The following is a 21,267-nucleotide window of genomic DNA, read 5'->3' as shown; positions in this document are numbered from 1 at the left end:
CCCAACCAGTCACATCGTTTATTCCACTACTGACCACTTCCAGCACAGCACTGGGGCCAACTGCGTCATTCGCCCTTGTCTCGAATTGCGTCGAGGCTGTAGACATCTCTAAATAAAACATTCGACAAGAAAAATTCTTCCGTGCTTTAAGGACTGCCGCTGTTAGCAATAACTACGATTTATTTAGAAAAATCATTATGTGCCTGTAATTTCCTTTTGGAATCGTCAAGTCAAATTTAAAAGTTGTTTCTATGCAAAACGACCACAAATATGCTAAAATTAGTATTTTCTGCACTAATTTGACAACATGTCACCATCTGGCAGACTTAGAAATTTTTAAGTGGTGTATACTACATGTCCAAAATTTTAAAATATGTTAAACACACTAGTGTTTTAAAATTTTGGATATGTGGTATACACCATTTAAAATTCTAAAACGTCGAAATTCTGTAGTGTTGAAACTAGTTACAGAACAATAAAAACTGTACCTGCTTTATCGCGATTATACAGAAAAAATTGTGGGTACGTCTTTATGAAGATTTCACGAACTTAAAAACTATTCCACTGTTCTGGTTTGGGTCCGAATTGTGCGGGGAAGAATATTTGGAAACAGTATCTTGGTGTCATTATGGATACGTTTAAAAAGTAATTCATTACATTTCTGGCATGCAGCTGCGCAAATACTACTTCTTCCACTGATATTTCGCCCACGTACCGTCCGGCTTCCAATCTTGAAAATTTTGGAAGAATTCCGTGGTCCTGGTGCTTCAATTAGAAACTCAAGGAGCTCGAAAATTTTGTTCTCTGGTGCGTAATTTGTCGAAACGGTGGACCCATAAACCATCTCCTTCTTGAAGAAGTACTTGATGTGCATTTTAACTTCTCGTGGCGTAATGAGTAATCCATTACATTTCGGGCATGCAGCTGGACCGTACGCGGTCAAAATATCAGTGAAGGAAGTAGTATCTGTGAGTCTGCGTGCCCGAAATCTAATGGATTACTCTTTACGCCGCGAGGAGTTCAAAATGCACACGTTTCAAAAGTTTTTCTTAGAGTATTGGCTGATATGATAGCTAAATTTTATATATAGCTGTTCGACAGAACAGACATCACTTGTAGAACTTTCACTGTGTACAAAGGGTGAGTAGCCTATAATGCTGTCCTCGCAAACTCAGGTTTTACAGGAATGAATGTAAAAACGATGGTAACTGAAAACATATTTTCTAATGTAATAGTTCACAGAAATACTTTAAAAGTGCAATCGACACTTATGATAGACAGTTTTCTGATATTGCCATACGGTAGCACGGTTGAACAGCAGTCATTACTTCTGATAAACATCTGCAGAAAAAAGTGAAACAAAATTCTACTGCATCAAAAAAGGAGAACTCATCACACTAAGTCGGCGCTAGATGCTGACGTCTCAGGTGTATTCCACCCTAATTAAAGTTCGCTGTATTTTACAAGAAAGGGACGTAACAAGTGAGAAGTGTTGTGTTTACTGTCGTTCAAGGGCACAGGATACTGAGTCAAAATCAATAATTTGTACTGGGATAGCTTTTGCTCAACTATGCATTAGAAGACCAGTGCTCACTGTATAAATAATGCACAGCCATTTTCTAATCGTTCGGAAAAAATGTTGATCCGAGCAGAGAAACACTCGCTCGCACCCAGCATATGTGGCAGCTGTTGCCTACGTGCTTCCCGGGCAGCAAGTGCGAAAGAGACAGTGGGAAAAGGCAACCGGGTCCCTTAATCCCACGATGTACGAGAATATCGCATTTCGAATCCGGGGCCGGAGTAGTGGGAGTGGCGGAGAAATCGAGAGCGGCCGTCGCCTTTTTCTCTCTTTGGCGCTCGCCTTGACGTCGACGTCGCAAGCGCAGCTCTTCTCACACATGCAGCAGGGGCATCGTAATTTTCTTTTTATCTGGCTGTTAATGTTCCAGAACTAAAGCGCACGCTGAGAACGCCCGAGTCATCTAAAACCGGCCCTGTACCTGATAATCACTTTTATCAAATGCACGGTCGTAGGTCAGTGACATATGTGCGTAAGGGTACGCCCACGTGTGCATTTGTTTTACCGCCATTGTCTGTGACAATTTAAATCCCCATTAACAAGCAGTAGCAAGATTTTATAATAGGAATAATCTCTTTGTCACAGAGGATCCTGGAACTTCACTAAAACGAAAGATGATTTGAGGAGGAACAAATCAAAGCCCATTCATGCCCAATCTGGTATCTACGTATCTGTAGGTAGCCTTCTAAGTGGATTGCTTAGCTGAAGGACGCATTTGGAAGAGGAAGGAAGGGGAAAGGACAGAAGAAGCAGGCATAGTATTGCAGCTACCTTTTGAGAGGAATGGGTTTTTGGAGGTAGATGGTGAAACGGCAATATTATTGTGGTAGAGGTGGATCGTGGCAAATATAGTAAAGTGAAACATGGACCCCAGCGTGTCTGCCGATTTCCATACCCGGAAGTGATCATCCTGCTTTAATAACGTTCCCACTGCTCTAAAAATAAACATAATTTATTAACATCGCCACATGAGCTAATTGCCTTTATCATGTACAGATTGTTCTAAATCGAAACAAAAGAGAAGTTCAATCGAATAGGAAGATGGTGTAGTGTGTATTTCCTAAACACAGGGTGCGAGGAAGACTGGCCACAACGCACAGCCAGGAAGCTTCTGATCGCGCCCACGACACGGCAGAGGGAATCTGGAGACCGTGGAGAAAGGTGCGACGAACGACGAGCAGTGTACCGCGTTCGTTACGTATATGCGTGCGATGACGCGCCGGCGGGCAGGCTATGAATGAATGCGGGTTCCCGCGGGGCGGGCCGCGTGGAGGCTAGGTGGGGGGAATCACCGCGTGTCGACTCGAGCGTTGCCGACGTAAGCCGAGCGCTCACGAAGTTCGCCGGCGCGGCGCCCCGCAACGCCATCTGTGATGCGCCAGTGAAAACTGGCACAAAAAAAGGAGGGGAGAGATAGATTTTAGGGGAAAGGAAGGATCTGTGTCGGGTCGGCCGCGTGGTAGGGGCGGTGCGCGCAGTGGTGGGGGGGCCACGGTATGCCTCGCGCCTGCGCACTCACACCCGGCGCAGCCCGAGACTTGGCAGTTTCAAATTGGAATGGGTTGAGTGAGTAAGGTTTTTAGCACGGTTATGGATCGAACGGATGGTCTGGGAGGGTTAGAAAGGAGCGAGAAAAAAAGGAGCGCGGAGGAAGGGGAAAGGTAGAATTGGAAGAAAAGAACCGGCGGAGGGGGAGGACCAACTGAGACGGACCTCGCTTTTTCACTCGATTTTCGTGTTTGCCTCAGTTCAAGCCTAGAGGGGTAACGAGGAGGAACAGAAAGGATTGTCCGGGGCATTATTGGGAGTAGATGTCTCCGCAGATGCAGTCGGTCTCTCCTCCTGGCCGCTTGCACACCTCCTCACACCGAACCGGACATACACTGACTTTTCTAATTTGTCGAAAAAATCGTAGTGCCTTTCGTGAAATAAGGCGTTTTGGAGTACGTCGCGTACAGTGCGAAGCTACTGTCAATTTTTAAGAAAAGCGCCAGTTTGCAAATCACTATTTTTTGCGAAAAGTTACACGTCCGCCTGCTGCATTGTTACGTGTATTGTGTTGACGTATGTGATTCCTTAAAGTTCTGGTTGTTGTGATGATACTGCGACATGACATTAGTGACATGTGAAGTAGTGTACCGCAGTAACACCCGGTTTTGAACTTGGCTTCGCCCCGAAATTTCAGCGTCCTGTCCGAAAATCCCGCTATCCTCAGAGCGTCTGAAGAAGCGAGGCGTCTGTGTGTCAAGCAATTGAGAGCCTGTCGAGTCGGTAAGTGACATTCTTTTCCAAAACAATCCGACGTGTTACATTGTTTCGATTGCAACTGCGTCTGTAGTCAGTTAATACTGTTTACATCTACGAATGTCAATGTTGTTTTGTATTTTTAACGCTGTGTGTTACCGAAGAGTGTAAATATGCCCTGCCAAACTTAGCATTTCTGTTGTTTACTGTCACAGCTAACAATTATCAGTAAGAGGATGACAAAACATAGCGTGCGTGTTGCAGAGGAAAGCAGGGAAATTTTCGGCAACTCTTTATATTAGAGTGACACTTCTCTTCATGTGTATTCTTCATAGCAATAGGAAAAACAAATTTTGGGAGCAACAGCTGATGTTTGTGTTTGTGCATGATAGGGTTGCATAAATTTTTTTGCGCATGTAATGTTTTTTAGAAGATCTCGAACAAACGATGTTTGAAAAATCTGTCGAGTGGAATTTAAAATTACAGAATGGTAAATCATAAGTATATATGAAAATAAATTGAAAACCCAATGAATACATACGAATCTTTTAATTGTCTTTGGTTTATGTGTACGTGGAGCGAATAAAAAACTTTGCGATCGCATCACACGACTCGGAGTGTTTTTGCTTGGCGCGTACTTTCAACACACCTGTTGAGTACATGCGTATAAAATATTTTAAAGCGCAACTCTTTCCAGTAACCTGATAACACGTTTTTGTATTGTGAAGTGAATATGAAGGCTCCATACTTCTTTAGTCCTGTTATTTAATAATCACTGAAGACTGATGATTTAAATGACATTTAGCTGAAGTTGCACCATTTTGAAATTAAACACATTCAAAAACTTTTAACTGGAATAAAAACTGACATATGGTCCAGTTAAAAAAACGGATGTGTGTGTATTCTGTGAAGTTTCACGACTTAGAGAGTCTTTACATTTGAGTGGAATAAGAAAATAAATTTGTAGCCCTGTGTCGTGGTGACGCTGAAAGTGTAAGAAGCTCTTATTCGATTGTGGGAGAAATATGAACACAAAATACGTGTAGGGTAAAGTTAAGAGAGTAGCGAGTTGGGAGTTAGCGATGCAAGGCAGCGCGCGAGGCAGATCCCGCCGGGCGTTTGTACTTTGGCGGCAGTCGTAGCACGCGGAAAAAAGAGCAAACCCCGGAAAGCGACGAGGGCGGGCGTGCAACAGTGCGGCTGCAACAATGCGCGCCGGCCGGCGTGGCTGCCGCCGACCACCCCCGCCGCCCCCGAATTTGGCGTGTTTTCGCCAGCGGGCGGCGCGCGCGCCATGCGCTCACTCCCCTTCCTCCCCCCCTTTTTCTGTTTTTATTTTGTTTTTGCCCGCGGAGAAGCGACGCCGGCTCGGCGTACGCCAATTTGCGACGTAATTTGGCAACGGCGCTCCCCTGGCACACAATTTGTATCGTCGTAGGCCTACATCCACATATTGATTGGTGTTGCTCACGAGCTTAGGCAATGGCGGTCCCGCATCTTGAGTACGGCCCCCTCGACGCCCGCTTGTCAGGTAATGCGTTGCAGCCTCGCTACTTTCGCGGCATTCTTGCTGCCTGGCAACCGACGCGAATCCTTTTTTTAAGCGCGTATACAAAGTCGACTTATAAAAAGTAGATCGTATTTCGTGTGCTACTGTCACTAAAACCGACGGCAAGGGCTGTCAATGGCTTTTTGACAAAGTAAACGATAACCAGCTATAAATGAGGTACATAACACTAACAATAAGTTATATATACTCGCAATAAATCATAAGCGTATGTTTTGCGTACTCTGAAATCGAGACACTGTTTGCATTTATCTCATTAAATCCTACGAAAACGGAAATCCGTTGCCACATTTCTCCGAAGAACTACGTCAGGCAGTGAATTCGCGAAGTTGTATACTACATAACAAGGCTTCATGAGGCAATCATTTAATTCTTTTACTTTCCTTACTTATTCGTCTGTCATGTCAAAGAATTGCATCGCGAAGAAAGATAAGAACATCTTCCGTTTTAGAGTTTTAAGATAGCGGCGTTGAAGGGGATAAATTAATAGACACGACTAAACTTTCGCCTTTCAATAAAGGTATATTTTATTTTAATTCCGTGGAGACGTCAGTACAGTCTTAGGCCGTCAAGTAAGAAAACCCATGGAATAATAACGAAAAATAAATGTTAATTATGTTTCAATATTCGGAATACATAAGAGGATAAAACAGTTTTTTATGCATAATTCGTTTTATGTCGTACAACGTTGTCGCTTGTTCTGGCATAATAAAAACTGATTTTTCATATCGTTTATGTTCCGTGTATGATAGTAATTACTTAGCACTAGCGCATATTCCACAGTTACGAAGAATTCGTGATCGAGGCTACGAAGCCGCATTTTTTATTTACTGTAAACATTTCATTAAGAGAGCGACAGTATTTTTACTCTGTCCATATGTATTATGTATGCTGTGAAAGGCGTTTTGTGGCTTTATTTCTTCGACCTTTTTGTCGAATTGTATGATGTTAACATTTTTACTATAAACTGTCGTGTTTTTATTTAAAATAAAGATTTGAAATGGTTGAAAAGTCGTGACTCAATTATTTACCAACTTTTAACGGACACCGAATTGCTCATGAGAAGTAAGAAAACACAGCAGTCCTCATATTTTCGTTATCCTGGCGAATTATAATTTGTCCGTTACCTTTCCTAATTTATAAACAATGAAAAATAAGTGCGATTATGCAGTTGAAGTATTAACATAATATGCGAGACGATACTGATCTCTTCTCAAGATTTTTACATGAAAAAACGTAAGACTCATTGATCACCAAAAACTTGAGCTGACGTTATGACGTCGATTAAATAGTCTGTTTGTTAAAATTGAAGGAACGCTTTTTTAAGTATACATTCGTAATTTTTTAGAATAGTGAAACAAATATTCGTAATTTTGCCACCACGATTTTCGCTGCGAAACAGTGAGCAATTTTGATTTGTAAGTAATTGGTAACTGTAAGTAATTAATAAGTATTGGTTTTCGTCCGCACCCTTTTATGTGAATTTGGTGAAGCAGGAAGTTTTGCAGTAGAAGGACTTTTCAAATAAATTGTGTCTTCTCTAGTTGCTCTTTCCATGTATAATGTGACGGCATCCCTTTTTCTTTAACCTTGTGGGAGTGTGTGAGGAGAGCAACACACTGGAAACTTACGTCTTCCGTTGGATAGTGGGATATGTGCTTAGAAATTTTTTCCGGACTTGAAAATAACAGTTTGGGTGAATTTGTACGTTACTTCATTCGTTTTCGCATCGAAATGGAAGAGAAATCGCATGTTGTTCTTTCTCTGGCAACATGACATGAAACAACAATTTTATAGTTATAGTACAGAAGCCGTCCTTCATCTAGTTAACATAAGCTTTCAGCCTACACAATTAGTAAAGTCTGACCTTAACAACAATTGTTCCTTTAGCCAAATGAATCTGAAAACGAACCGCGTCTCTTTGTGTGTAATATTTATCTATACCATCGTGGAATCGAAAATCCCCAATTACTTACGTTCGCCTTGCGTTAAGAAAAACGTATTGCAGTTATTTCTTTTGGAAAACGCTTCATGTAATTTCATGTGGTAATGTATTGTGAACCACTATGATTTATAATCAGTTTAAATGTTATACACAGTAACACATTAATTCACATTTGTGCCGTAGTATTTGCTATTTTATTCAATTACAAAGCCTGTGGAAACATTTTCCAAATTCTTATGGCACTTGATTCAGAAAATTGAGGGTACCTGCATTCCTTTGCGATAGTTTTAGCATGTACTAGGGGAGAGTATTGTTAAAACGGTGTAAACAAGGCAGTTACTTTTTTCATTTCATAAACGAAAATTTGCTTACAATTTTAGTCACTTCCGATGGTCGCTATAATTACGCCGGCATTTTCCGGTGAACGATTCAAAGTCAAAGGGTAGCAACAGTCGTTCGAACTACGTCGTTTCACTGTCCTTTTGAATCTTTTGCATCGTTTTCTAGTTCCGTGATGAGCGTAAACCCAGAAGCCTTGGGGACTTGGTGAGTATCGTTTGAAAGTTGAGGTCTCAACATGCCGTGCTTCTTCGTCGAAAATTCATTTATTTTACAACCAACATATCAGAATAATGGATGACACCTTTATTATTTTCATTTGAGTGACGTTACTGCAGATCTCAACAGCAGAAGTTTTTAGTAAACCAGAAATGAAACTGTCATATTTCATTACTTAACTTTTTGAGAATTTATTTACGTTCTGCAACGCAGATAGCAATAGCGTCACGTTAAGTGTCGGGTAAAGAACTCCATTCATTTTTAAATACATGTCAGCACATTCACAATGAATTTGAACACCAGTAGTATATTGAATTAAGTATATTTTTGTGTGAAATTCCTGGATCACGTATTGCAGTGTTGCGTTATTGGCTGCAAGCGTGCACTTGCATACGGCTATCATATTAAGAGTATTAGTTTTGAAGTCTGTTCCCAAGACAACGGAGAACTCACTGACGAAAAGCAGTTCATTTTATCGGTATTCCATGTGAAAATCCTTGCAGTCGCTACGCTTACGTTAGAAACAAAGTGTGTCTTCGAATATGACGCTCAGTAAAATGTGGAAGTGATGGGTTACTTCCTTACATTTTGATGTTGTGAAAGCACTGAACCACAGTTAAGTTACTAATTTCATATTCACGTTTTAAACTGGAGGATAAACAAATGTATCTGTCGAATCTACCTTCATTCTGCATTTCAGGTGTCCTTCGACGGGAGAAGATTTTATTGTTTTGTCGTGCTGGCTTGGAAACAATAGTTCATTTTTGTGCTCGCATTCGAAAAAATGAGCACGAGATATCTACTTAAAAAAAAGATAAAAATAAAAAAGCAATGTACCGTGAGTCACTTTTGGCAACAGTGAATGCTCCGCGCATCCTATTATCGGGACTCGAGAATTCATTTACGCGATGTGTCAACTAGTTCCCGTGTGACTGCACGGAATATAACTAAGCTTGACTTTAAGCTGCTATCTCGTCTACCGGGGAACGTGTAGCGAGATGCGTGAGGAGGCACGGCCAGAGAATTCCACACGAGAACTACTCCGGGCTCCCTAGCCGCCTCGTGACAGCAATTTCCGTGTCGGTGAAATAGTTTACCATTCTTAATTAAAATTTAATCATCGCACTGAGCGTGAGCCTATCGACGAAAATCAAGTTCACGTGTTGGGACAGGCGGCCGGCGTTTTTACTGATGCCGTGATCGCCTCCAAGATGGCCGCGCCCAGGAATTGGGAGCCCACCATGCCGCACTTGGTCAGACTCGTCGTCCCGTGGTCCTGCCACACGGATGTAACATTTGGCAGTACCCACTGTTACCCACAGGCATTTTTGGCATTGTATTTTACCAGAGTATGGGGGCATGGTCCACGCTGTCTTCTCCATCAAAGCGACCCTCGAGTTAGCAAATTTTCTTTACTGTAGAGTCTTTCCGGTATTGTACGGCTGCGGCGTCCTCCTGTTGCCTTAGAAGTTTCTCCTCATCAGAGGTAGCTACAGGCAAAGCGCTTAAATGAATTGTGAAATAAACCTTGACGAAGTAGTGCTGCTGGTAATCATTACTTCCATTTTAAAAAATAGGTATTCGTTGTTGTACATTAAGTAGCAGTCATGGGGTGGTTTGTAGCGTTCGGCGTTTCCAGACCCTTCCCGCTTTCGCAAGCCATTTTTTTTTTGTAAATTCTTATAACTGACTTGCTCGAATATAGTGTATTTTCTGCCTGTCAGTCGAAGACGCGTTCGTATTGTGTCGCGTAATGGAAAGTGTAAGGCAATGAGTTGATATCGTGTGATTTTCTCTCTTTCCTATCGTCGTGGTGGCTGATCTATTGGCAATTTCTTGGAGTATCATCTCGTGCGCCTTTGCCAAAATTACTGTCCATGTACGTAACTGTTTTCGTCGTTATTTTCGTAGGTATACATTTATTACTTGAAAACGGTCTCAACAGACAATATTGCCCAATAATTATACGTGAATAAATGTTAATATTTTTCAAAACGTTCACAGTCCACGCGGAACCATGATTTTAATATTAGGTACGAGGACGTGCTGAAAAGTAATGCTTTCGAATTTTTTATGTGAAAAATCTCAAATTTTTTAAAATAAAACTAGCGTTGTTAACATTCTACATCTTTATTCTTCTTGTGTACGTAACTGCAGCCTTTTGCCGCCAAAGGGCTGTGAATTGTACCATATAATATGATGCTTTATAACGTAACTGTCGGTGCGTGAAAAACAGAGTGCTGTAATCGAGTTTCGAATTCGAAGAGTTCGTCCACAAATGGAGCACCCTCTTCTACGGCTTGGCAGTGCTAGGCCACACACGATGCTGCGACATCTGCTACAATCCGACGCCTTGGGTCCATCGATGATCCTCCACACAGTCCCGACCTGGCCCCATACGATTTTCATCTGTTTCGTAAACTTACCTTCCAGGACTTCACGTAGATAGTGACGAAACGGTGCAAGCAGAGACGAGGTTGTGGTTACACCAACAAAATCAAACATTCTTCAGTGGTGGTATCAACAAACTGGTCTCTCGTTGGGAGAAATGAGTTCGCCGCCAAAGTGACTATATTAAGAAATAAATATGTAGAAATGAAGAACAAAGATGTAGAATACGAATAACACGTATTTTATTCAAAAAGATTTAAGATTTTCACATAAAAGAATTCGGAGGCATTACTTTTCAGCACGGCCTCGTAAGAACGTGGAAGTGCGTGCTTAGCACCGAGATGAGAGCTATGCAAGCTATTTTATTAATTCCTGTCCGACTTAGTTCAAATATTGATGTTGAAAAGACATGACCTGATTTTAATAAACGTTTGTGTCCTCTACTTTCAGTTACAAATTTTTTCTTAGCACTTTTCACTCACGCGAGAATATACTGTTGTAACAGCTATTCAGATTCGTTTTATTTCTAGAGGTTTTGGTTTGTGAAAGAATTAAAATCGACAACATTTCACCTGACTTTTGGAAATAGACTTTTCTTGAGACGATTGTGGTTGAAATTTGTGTTTCAAAATCAAGGAATGGAAAAGACAGCATTTAATTATACGACAAAGTAGTTAACAGAGGGAGTTGAACCTCGACTACTACAATGACGAGGAAATAAATCGGTCGTGTAAATCCTTACATTTAAGGCAACGACTGTACAGTAAAATCTCCTCCCGAATATTAGTCTAATGTGTTAATCACTGCGCCATCTCGTTCTGTTTCTGAATTTGCAACTCGTGACAGAGTTCACGATAAAATCTTGAGAGCCAAGGATGCCGTTGATAAATTAGTGACTAACTGTGGATGGTATTATTTTGCAGAATAGATGTACTATGGTATTGCATATCTATAATCCACACGCTTCGAATTTAGTCAAAGTTAGACTAGGACGATTTAAGTATTTCAACACAAGTCGAAAAGAAGTTTTTGTTTTTTTGCGGTATTCATAGCATACATTTATTTAGAGAACTCCTTCGTTTGCTGCTGACAGCGAAAATTTTGCTCGCGCAATTCTTATTAAAATGTTTTACTGACTGACTCCTCTCTAAGTCAGTAACATTTATTTGGAAAACGTACGTAGTAAATAAAAACAGATGGTTTTGCGTTAATTAGCTGGTAAGCAAGATGGTGCATTTCTTTCAGTACTCAGCCATCGTTTCTTACTGGTTAGCGGCTGGTATCACAAGGATGCAAGGTGGCCTCTGGATACATAAAAATCGAATTTTACTTGGCAACGGGAATTTTTCTGCATATTTAAAATCGTATGCCTCGAGATTAAGCAAAGACCGACCATACTTGAGGTCTAGTATAATAAAGTAGCAGATCGCGTCGGTTTAATGAGAAGAATTTAGTGCTCGTAGCTGTATCGAGAGGTGCTATTAGCGGAGAATCCACCGAGAAATATGAGCCAGTAATATTTTATCTTATAAACTGTACAGCTCTGCGCTCGCCAGTATCTTAGTTTATTACGAGGGAACTGTTTGTTTGAGAGTCGAGGACTTGAGGTCTGCCACAATCCGGTACGGAGCTTGGTCACATGTCGGAGTAGTAATGTCCGCTTACCAAAGCTGGGGAATACAAATTTTAACGTCGTCATTTCTTTTCTTTTGTGCTTGCCGGAGAGAACAACAGCTGCTCTTAGCCGTCGTGCCACAGTCTTGTTTTCTAACCCTTATTTCAAGAACTGTGAGCCTGCGATTTTCGGCCGCTTTGTTGGATATATATTGCGTTAAGTTCTTGTCGCGAACTGACAACGTAGACGGGAAATTATACATGTAGCAATGGTGGCATTTGTGGTTATAACTTGCAGCTTCTGAACTGACCTCATATGTTCTTTTGAAAACGTGTATATTGAGAGTTATACTGAGAACGTCAAGGATCAAACTCTGCATTTTTTTTGCGTTCAGATTTTTGCGTTCAGAAGGTGCGTTGTTACGTGCCAAACATACTTGTGCCGTCCGATTTCCTCACTCGCGTCGCTGACACACTTCTTTGTGGAAGGTACAGAAATGCGATTTCTATTGGCAGATTCACGTAGAGGGTACAGCTTTTATATCTTATAGGACACATAGCTGGAGTCCTGTCAGTTTCAGCAATGTAATGTTCCTGAATCTGCTGGTAACTGGTGTAATCTTTACAATATCCATAGAAAAACGTACAGAACGATTAAGAATTCACCATGATCTCTATATACAGTAGTAACATAACGTTGTGTAAACAATAATCAGATAAACTCGACGTTATACTCTGCATGAAGAAATTGTTCTCAGAAACACACCATGTGTTCACTGATTGTTATAAAACAATGGTTTGTAATTATTATAATAATGACATTGGTTTGCAATTATCAACAATAGTCATTATTATTAAAGAACGCATATCTACAAGTGTTGTCTGCAATACTTATAAAACATTGGTTTGTAATTATTATAATAATGACATTGGTTTGCAATTATCAACAATAGTCATTATTATTAAAGAACGCATATCTACAAGTGTTGTCTGCAATACTACAGTTTTTTTTTCAGGAATGAAGCACACTAACGTCAGATTCTCTTTATACAAACATAAAATGCGGCTACATTCTGGATTAAAATATATAATACCAAAAATGAGAACCTAGTACTGATCTCAATTTTTCTTCCCGCATTAAATTTAAGATCACGTTATCTTTAGTAGATTCAACTGCAATTTACGCAAGGCTAATTTTCTTTAATAGAACGCCACGCTGAAATGCTTGTTGATAATATTTTGCCTCAATAGATTTTTAGTTCATAACGTAAAAGGTCTCCAAAATGTTTTGCCTATGTCTGTGAGAGGAGCCCGGAAGCTTTTCTAGTCTTCGTTTTTGTTGAAAAATGTCCTTCGTTTACAACAGGAACGAACGAGTGTACCACAAAAAAAGTATTTCCTTTGCTTCTTCTATCCGTATCCAAACGAGTAATTTTCCATTTTGACTCAAGTTGGCAAGAAGAAAGGGGACTCATATATGTACACAACTACCAGTTGACTCTCACTTCTTACGAAAGTGGGAAAAATAGTGAAATCGACAAGTCTTATATATAATTATGACATCTCAGTCCATGACAACCATACAATGATTCGCGGTTCAAATGGTCGTTTTAAAGAGGCTTTTGTGGAATCTTGCAGTGTTATATCTTTTTATTAGATTGATGTACTGACACGCCAAAGTATTCATATAAGTATATTTCGTTGAAAATATTTTGTTTAACAAACAGGAAAGCGTCACACTTAACTGCCTGCTGAAGCATTCGTTTCGTAAAATGGCAGTTTTCGTTAATACAAACAGATCGTTTCAATTAGTTTTGTGGGTATTGAAATGACATATTTTTGTCTCTAGCAGGAAAACGAATATTAATCAGGTTTGCCTGTGGTGCTATACGGTCCGAAAAGAAGGTATGTTGTGTTGGTTGTTTCAGTGTCTAATTCAACATTCATTTTTAGTGGTTGTACCCCGACGAACTGTGGAAACTGATAGTGTTTCTCTTCGTTATTAGTTATGCTGAAGTCCATTTTTTTCTAAGTGAATCCGTTAGTGAATATTTTCCTGCCAAACAACCAATACTATAATTATCATTTAAGCAAATTTATTTAAAACTCTTTTTCACTTTTATTTCGGCCACACTTCACCTGGAGGAGTAATCACTGTGTGTACAACTACTGGATTTGTTTTTGTCTACGTCTTTCTTTAAGTATTAATAGAACAGTCAGGTCGCACCAGAGGCTTGGATAAAGTACTCATTGCCAGCATACCTTGAAGTGGTAAAACATTTGGCAGCCACTTAGTCAGATATTTTTGTCACTGAGGTGTATGGCAGGCAGTAACACTCTTCGCGTGCTGAAAGCAGCTAAACGAGAGTTACCATACGTGCAGTTTACCTTCCTTTCTTCGGACTCACGATATGTAAAAATACGACACACTGGATTTTGGTTATTCCAATACCTGAACATGTTTCGGCCAGTACAGGAGTCACTCGCAGTATGGCACATGCAAAGCTTCGGAATAATGTGAATTCGAGTCGGCTTTGCGTATAGTTAAATGAAACTTAACTCCAAAAAGTTGGCGGATTTCAAGTAGTTCTGTGACAAGTGGAACCTGATCGTTTAAAACGTGTTTGATGAAACGTTAATGAGAGGAGACAAGTGTAGGAGAGGAAAAATAACCTTAAGTGGGTTTTTTGATTTTTTGCGAAGTAATTTTGCAGAAAAGAACCTGTCTTAGTCGCCAAAGAGGCAAATTACATGTCTAGCACCAATACGTTTGGCAGCTATACATGCATCTTCTCTTTATACGCAAAATCACTAAACCAGAAAGAAAATACAGCCGTGAAAGACATTCCAGAGATGTAGGCAGGATGGTCGTTCTGTTGCATTGTACCTTTACGTAGGAATTCTACTAGAGCATTCTCCAGCTCGGCTCGTCAGTGAATTCAGAGAGCGCAGTCGGAGCGGTAGGAACACAACTACAAAAGTGCGTCACTCGCAGAGGGCGACCGGTGCCGTCGCAGCATGTGTTACGACGGTAAACAATGGGCTTTCCTCCTCAGCAGCTAGAGAGAGCAGGTGCCACTACATATACACGGAAATAAGTAACACTACGGCCAAGTCATTTCTCAGGAGCGTCACTCACTTTGTAGTAAAACCGTAGGGCAATGATAACGGATTCAGCTTTCTTTTTCTTTTTTAATTTGCTGAATCCCGTATGAACGGAATATGTGTGTCACTCTTCTGCACAACTTAACGCAGTGTCGCCGCATTCACTACTTCTACATGTACTCTTTGATGAGCGAACCAGTGAAAGCACCGATTTCTCTACATCCTCTTGCTCTCCTCTCTCTCTCCCTCTCTTTTTCTCTCCCTCCCACCAACCTCTCATTTTGCCTTTACGTCGGCCAAGCCTCATTACACGACGACAAGAAGACCGTCTCTGTGTGTGTGTGTGTGTGTGTGTGTGTGTGTGTGTGTGTAGGTAGCTCTTGCCAGCTCCGCGGGCACCTAAACAGGGAAAGAGACCGGCCTTCGATACATGGATATTTCCCAAAATTATAAGTTGTGAGGCGAGGCGTAATGAGGATCGGCCGGCCGTTTGGGATATTTGATTATCGCGCAGGTGGGCGCCCGTGTCCCCCTTCCGTGGCCTTTCTCTCGCGGGTGTCGGCTTTGCTTTCGGTGGCTTTTGTGAATGATTAATGAAACGCAGCCGTTTTCACTTGCCCGCAACTGCCTGTTCTGTGCGGCGTTAGACGCAGCCTAATTTTTTTGTTATGGAGCAGTCCCAAACTCCTCAGCACAGCGAAATATTTTCAAGTTTGAGACCACGTCGAAGTACCTACCATCGTCTCGACGTTTTCTGTTACATTGTTTAGCATGATTGGATTTCGCAATAAAGAAGAAAGTGCGACAATCGAGGGTTTTTTCGTTTTTTAGACGTTTTCAGTGATCGGCAGAGAGCTGCAGAATATTGCTGTCACTGCTGCGACTGCTTCAGACATTGTGTCTCAGATTGTGCAAGATCTTCTGCTAGAGCCTTCTCTGCGACTTCGAAATCTGTGTGAGACGACAAACGAAATTTTGTACAATTTTGATGTCATATATTAATAAACCTCTGTGGCGTAGTATTAGATAAGTGGCGAAAATGGTCGAGAACAGTGGAAAAAGGTTATGAAAGTCATGGCTCAGCGTACTGTACAAAAACCAAAAGTTTGAACTTGAAACACAAGGTCTATCAAAATGGGCAGAAGTCAGACATACTTAAATAGTTGTAGCACTGACACATCCTCAATAACATCAACAACGGTGTGTCAGGAGTTTGTAGTTTCATCTTATGGTGACACTGGAAGCTGTCTTTTTCTCGCACATAATGCATCACTTGTTGTCATTGTAGAATTATTCTAATTTGTGACCACCTTATCATATGTAACATACGGCAGTCTGATTGACTCACTTAGGAAAGGCTCTCAGTTGTTCCGGTTATGAGCTCCTGAGTCGCCAGTTCCCTTGGTTCTCATTGAAGCTCCCACCGCTAGAATTTGCATTGCGTGAATATTTCCACAGTACAGCAAGTATTGGCATTGTTCTCGCGACCCTACGTATCGCATCCGTTCTGAATCTTGTCTCTAGCTAGGTTGACAGGTTACGGCACGACTTCGGCGTACAGAGCTGTTTTCGGAGAAATTACTGTTGTGTGGCATAAACGTATTGCCGGATATATTTCACGGTCTAGAGACACAAAGCCTCATTTTGTATCGTGACACCATTAGTAGATTCGGGGAGTAGGGACATGTTATTGTCTGCCCTGTCGAATTGGTAGCACACACACACACACACACACACACACACACACATACATACATTCTCGCGCGCTATTTCGAAGTAATTCTGAAATATGTTCACATACGTACCCCCCTTCCCCCCCTTCCCAGGGCGATGTCGCTATGCCGTCACTTTCTCCTGCGCTAATCAACACAAGTATCTGTAGACATATGCAATCTTATGTGAGCACTTACTTGTCTGCTTTCACTGAGCCAGATGGTTATTTCCTCATTTTAAAGGCGTGGCTCATTAAGTTTGAGTGTATGCAAAAGAATCTTGAAATATAATTATCGGAGTGCAATTTCACAGTACACCGCGTGGTTTTCGGGGGTACATGATATTGTTTCGGATGTTGAGGAGACTTAACGGTTTACAGTGTCCAGTCAGTCTCTTACCGTTGTGATGCACATGAAGTGAAAATCTGATCACCTGCTTAGAACCTGAACGGAAGTACGACCCTGTTAAGCTGCTGAGAAACAGCCGTTTCGGTATTTCAGAAGAAATTTCTGAATTTCAGTTTTCTGAATTTTTATTGACTAAACCACATCTTACAAATACTTGCTCCGAAATCACCAGTTTCTTTGTCTCAGTGTCACTCAAACACAGCTGATAGATTTGGCAAAAAATCGCTACTTGTCTACAACTAACAGATATTTTTGTGACATTAACCAAGCCTGTGAATTTCGTATACGCTTTCCAGTTTTCTTAACACAGCGTAAAAGAGCAACCTCATATAACCAGAAACTACCACTGTTTTACTCGTTCGAAGCAGCTAAATTCTAACGGACTCCCAGCTTTGTCAGCGACATGTAAATCGGACTAGACTCTTAGTATGGAGAACACGACCGTCGCCGATTCCTCAGTAGCTGCCTGCGTTTCCAAAGTACCCGCCCTGACTTCAAAAGCGGTTAGGACGTCCTCCACGGAACGAGCGCTAAGAACGGCTTAACGCCGACGTCGTAATTGCGAACTAACGTATTGGCGCATTCTCGATAAAAAGACTAATTGCTCGGCAGAAATTTTCGTACCCTTCTTTCCAGCAGGGGAGTTAGCGAAGACTTGGCGGATGCAGCTCGCAGCGCAGGCTCTGGTGGGACACTACTTACGTACTTTGCTTCTTGCACGCACACACAACTAACACGGAAGGTGATGAATCGCTGAGCTTCGTTGTCAGCTTCGAATGTGCCATAGATGAACGAGGTCGTCCGTGTAAAGCGCACAACAAGTTATAGGCGCTAACGGCACTATTTCGATCACTGTGTAATTTTTGCGGTTCGCATATGGTTATCAATTGAGGCGGACAGATTCCAGATGATTTTCGACGCGAACGGGCGCTTATCACGACAGTCACCTCGCCGCCCTTTCTGCTTTTATCACTTTTCTAGTAACTGACTTAATGCACTTAAAGAGCGTAATCCGATTTTCCTGCAGCATCAAAGCCCAGCAAGTGCAAAATCGCGTTAGGAACAAATTAACATTTAGTTCCCCCTAATGAAGTCGCTCAGGTCACAGTGTTCCTGTACCCCTCCCTTACTCGTTTGAGTAATTCTTCTGAGTCGAAAAATTCTATTTATGTTGATGCAACCAATTCACGACCGTTCATTGTAGCACAGACGGCTGTTGTGCGTACCGGAAAGCCCGGCATTTGGCCGCCAGGCAGATCTTCAGCGGTTCCATCGGTCGCAGATTTTGCAGTCTGGAATTCCAAGGTCGTCGGCGGAAGGTGTCGGTCGCACTGCCAGTTAGAGAAATTTGCGCGGTGGACTCGTTCGTGATAGGCCACGCTGTCCCGCGAACAGTCGAAAACGGTGCGCCCTTGAAACTGGGATCGATTCTAACCGCAGGACGCTCCGCATCAAACTGCTCTCCCTCGGGGCCAAAATTTGTTAAGGTTCAGCCGATCCTCGTCTTTCCGGGGACATCCGTAGATGTATAGTCTTCTTTAGATTCGTAATAGTTCGCCGGAAAGTGTAAGGCTAATTTTGAAAGTGACTGGGGTGCCCGCAACTCCTCTGTATTCCACAGTTCTAAACTAGCGGCAACTTCCGAACACTCGTGAGGCATTGGACTCGCATTATGAAAGAGGGGGTTCGGTTCAAACCCTTGACGAACTTATGCTTTTCCCTGGCTTCATTACATCGCATCTTTTTGACATGGTTTTTGCATATCCGGAAATACTATTTTTGACTTCGAGATCGTTCAATATGGTTCTTTTGGAAAGTACACGACTTACTTTCTTCTCCATCCTTATTCAATTTGAGGTTGTATTCCATCTCTTATGACGTCACAGTCGACAGGACGTTGGCATAATCTTCCTTCCTTCCTTCCTTCCAACGACCTTGCTAACACGCAAGAGTTGATTCATCAACTTCGGAAATATGGTGCGGCCGGAAACATGGTATAACTAGAAGATCATACCAACAACACAAGACAACGATCAAAAAACGATCCTTAAAATGCGAGGATCAAGAAGTTCTGAGAGATAAGCCGTTATTTGATATACATATCTTAGTGAATTTCCATTGAACGAAATATTTGCTTTTGGAAATAATGTTACGGTTTTGGATACCGAGAACAACAAACACATTATGGTGCACAGCCTACTTGAGCGTGTGAGTACGATGTATATTTTTGTTTCATGAAACACAGCTACGTAATCTGTACACTCTGACATATTATACAACGAGATGTTAATAGACATTGTCTAAAACTTGACTTCCAGCAACGTGACAGACTGCAGTATGGAATTTTCTTTTCTTAAGTTGTGTGCCCTCACAGTGAATTTCACTTGGCATGTTCCTCATTTCATTTATCCACTTTAGTAAACGATTCAGATCTAATACTTTTATTCATTTCATTCTCATTGCGAATGTCGTATGAGATGGCTTAACCTGTAGCTTTGCTTCCAGAAATATAATTTGTATTGCATTTCGTTGTTTAATAAGTTCTACAATGGTGCGACAACAACAAAGGCATGCACGCCCTCTGTATTTGTTATTTCGATTATTATTTGTTAAACGATCGCAATACTTCATCTCCATCTGCATACATAAACCATAACCAACTATACGATCCATGGGGGAGGATACCTTGTTCCACTACTAGTCATTCCCTTTCGCGTTCCAATTACAAGGGGAGCGAAGGAAAACGACTGTCTATATGTCTCCATGCGAGCCCTAATTTCTCTTTATCTCGTTTCTTAGAGACATATTGGTGGCAGTAGAATCGTTCTGGTGTCAATCTCAAATGCCGATTCTCTAAACGTTCACAGTAGTGTTTTGCAAAAAGAACTCCATCTTCCTTCCATATGAGTTTACGGGGCGTTTCCGTAATGATCACGTATTGATCAAACCTATTAGTAAAACATGTAGCAGCAAGTCTGTGAAATGCATCGCTATCGCCCTTTAATCCGAACTATTGGAGATCCCAAACGCTTGAGGATTACTCTAAAATGAGGGTTTCAATAAGCGGTCTCCTTTATAAATAAGCTACACATTACTTAAAATTCTCCCAATGAAGCGAAGTCGGCCAATCGTTTTCCCTACTATCGTCCTTACGAGTTCGTTCCATTTCATATCGCTTTGCAACATCACTCCTAGATATTTAATCACCTTGTCTTTGTCAGGCAGCCTGCATTAACTAACATTTTTCTACATTCAGAGCAAGCTGCCACTCGTCATACTAAACATAAATTCTTTGTACGTCATCCATGCTTCTGCAGTGACTCAACGACTATGCTTTTACGTATACTACAGTGTCATCAGCAAAAAGTCGCAAATTGCTGCTCACCTTAACCGTCAGATCCTTTATGTATATGAAGAACAAGGCCGGTCCTATCACACTTCCGTGGGGCACTTCTGACGATACCCGTGTGTAAACCTATACCCAACAATTGCTAGTCAAATTTCTCGCTCAGTCATATAGCGTCTCCAAAGGAGACCTACAGTTCTGTTTACTTTTGCCGGACTTGATCTAGTATGTATTTAACGTTTCCCACGTTACTGCAGCTTTTGATTTCCGGTTTTATTTTTAGGCGGGAACAAATTCAGAGCTGTTTCTGATAGTACATCCAATATTAAATACAATCGGCACAATTCTCGGAACGAAGGTGAGCTGCGGTCTCATTCCGTGCTACATATCCTCTGTATACGCAAGAAGAACAAACCGAGTACTGATGAATAATGGAACATTTTTGTCAACAGTCGGCCCATTGTCAACGAACGGTACGGAGACCGTCACTGCGAAACAATGAACTACGTTTGTGACCTTACTTAAAAGCACTTCCCACATCCAGATTGGTTGTAGCGGGCCTTCCACGGGTTGGAGACAAAGATTTCTTCGCGCGGTATGATGGCGTCCAGCCAAGTCTGATCTCGGAACATTACAGTAACCGTGCTGACGTTTAACGATAAAACAGAAGATCACGTTTATTCATATCTAATTGACTACCACTAATGGGAAACGGCGTCACATTTTGACTTAAAACTGGCTAAAACGACGCTACGGATGAGTCCGTCTCAAGCTGCCTGTCTCAGAGTTTGTGGACCA

The 21,267-nt window shown here is 41.6% G+C and overlaps 1 protein-coding gene across 1 annotated transcript in view; it reads left to right on the top strand.

The window, feature by feature from the left end:
• Positions 1–3,211: 3,211 nt before the first annotated feature.
• Positions 3,212–21,267, top strand: part of LOC124556363 (zinc finger protein castor homolog 1) — a 326,012-nt gene continuing 307,956 nt past the window's right edge. The window contains exon 1 of the mRNA XM_047130329.1: positions 3,212–3,850. The gene's annotated coding sequence lies outside the window, so the exon portion shown is untranslated. The remainder of the gene's footprint in view (positions 3,851–21,267) is intronic.

The sequence above is a fragment of the Schistocerca americana genome, chromosome X (genome assembly GCF_021461395.2).
Source record: "Schistocerca americana isolate TAMUIC-IGC-003095 chromosome X, iqSchAmer2.1, whole genome shotgun sequence".
Lineage (NCBI taxonomy): Eukaryota > Metazoa > Arthropoda > Insecta > Orthoptera > Acrididae > Schistocerca > Schistocerca americana.
This window is presented reverse-complemented; position numbering and strand designations above follow the sequence as displayed.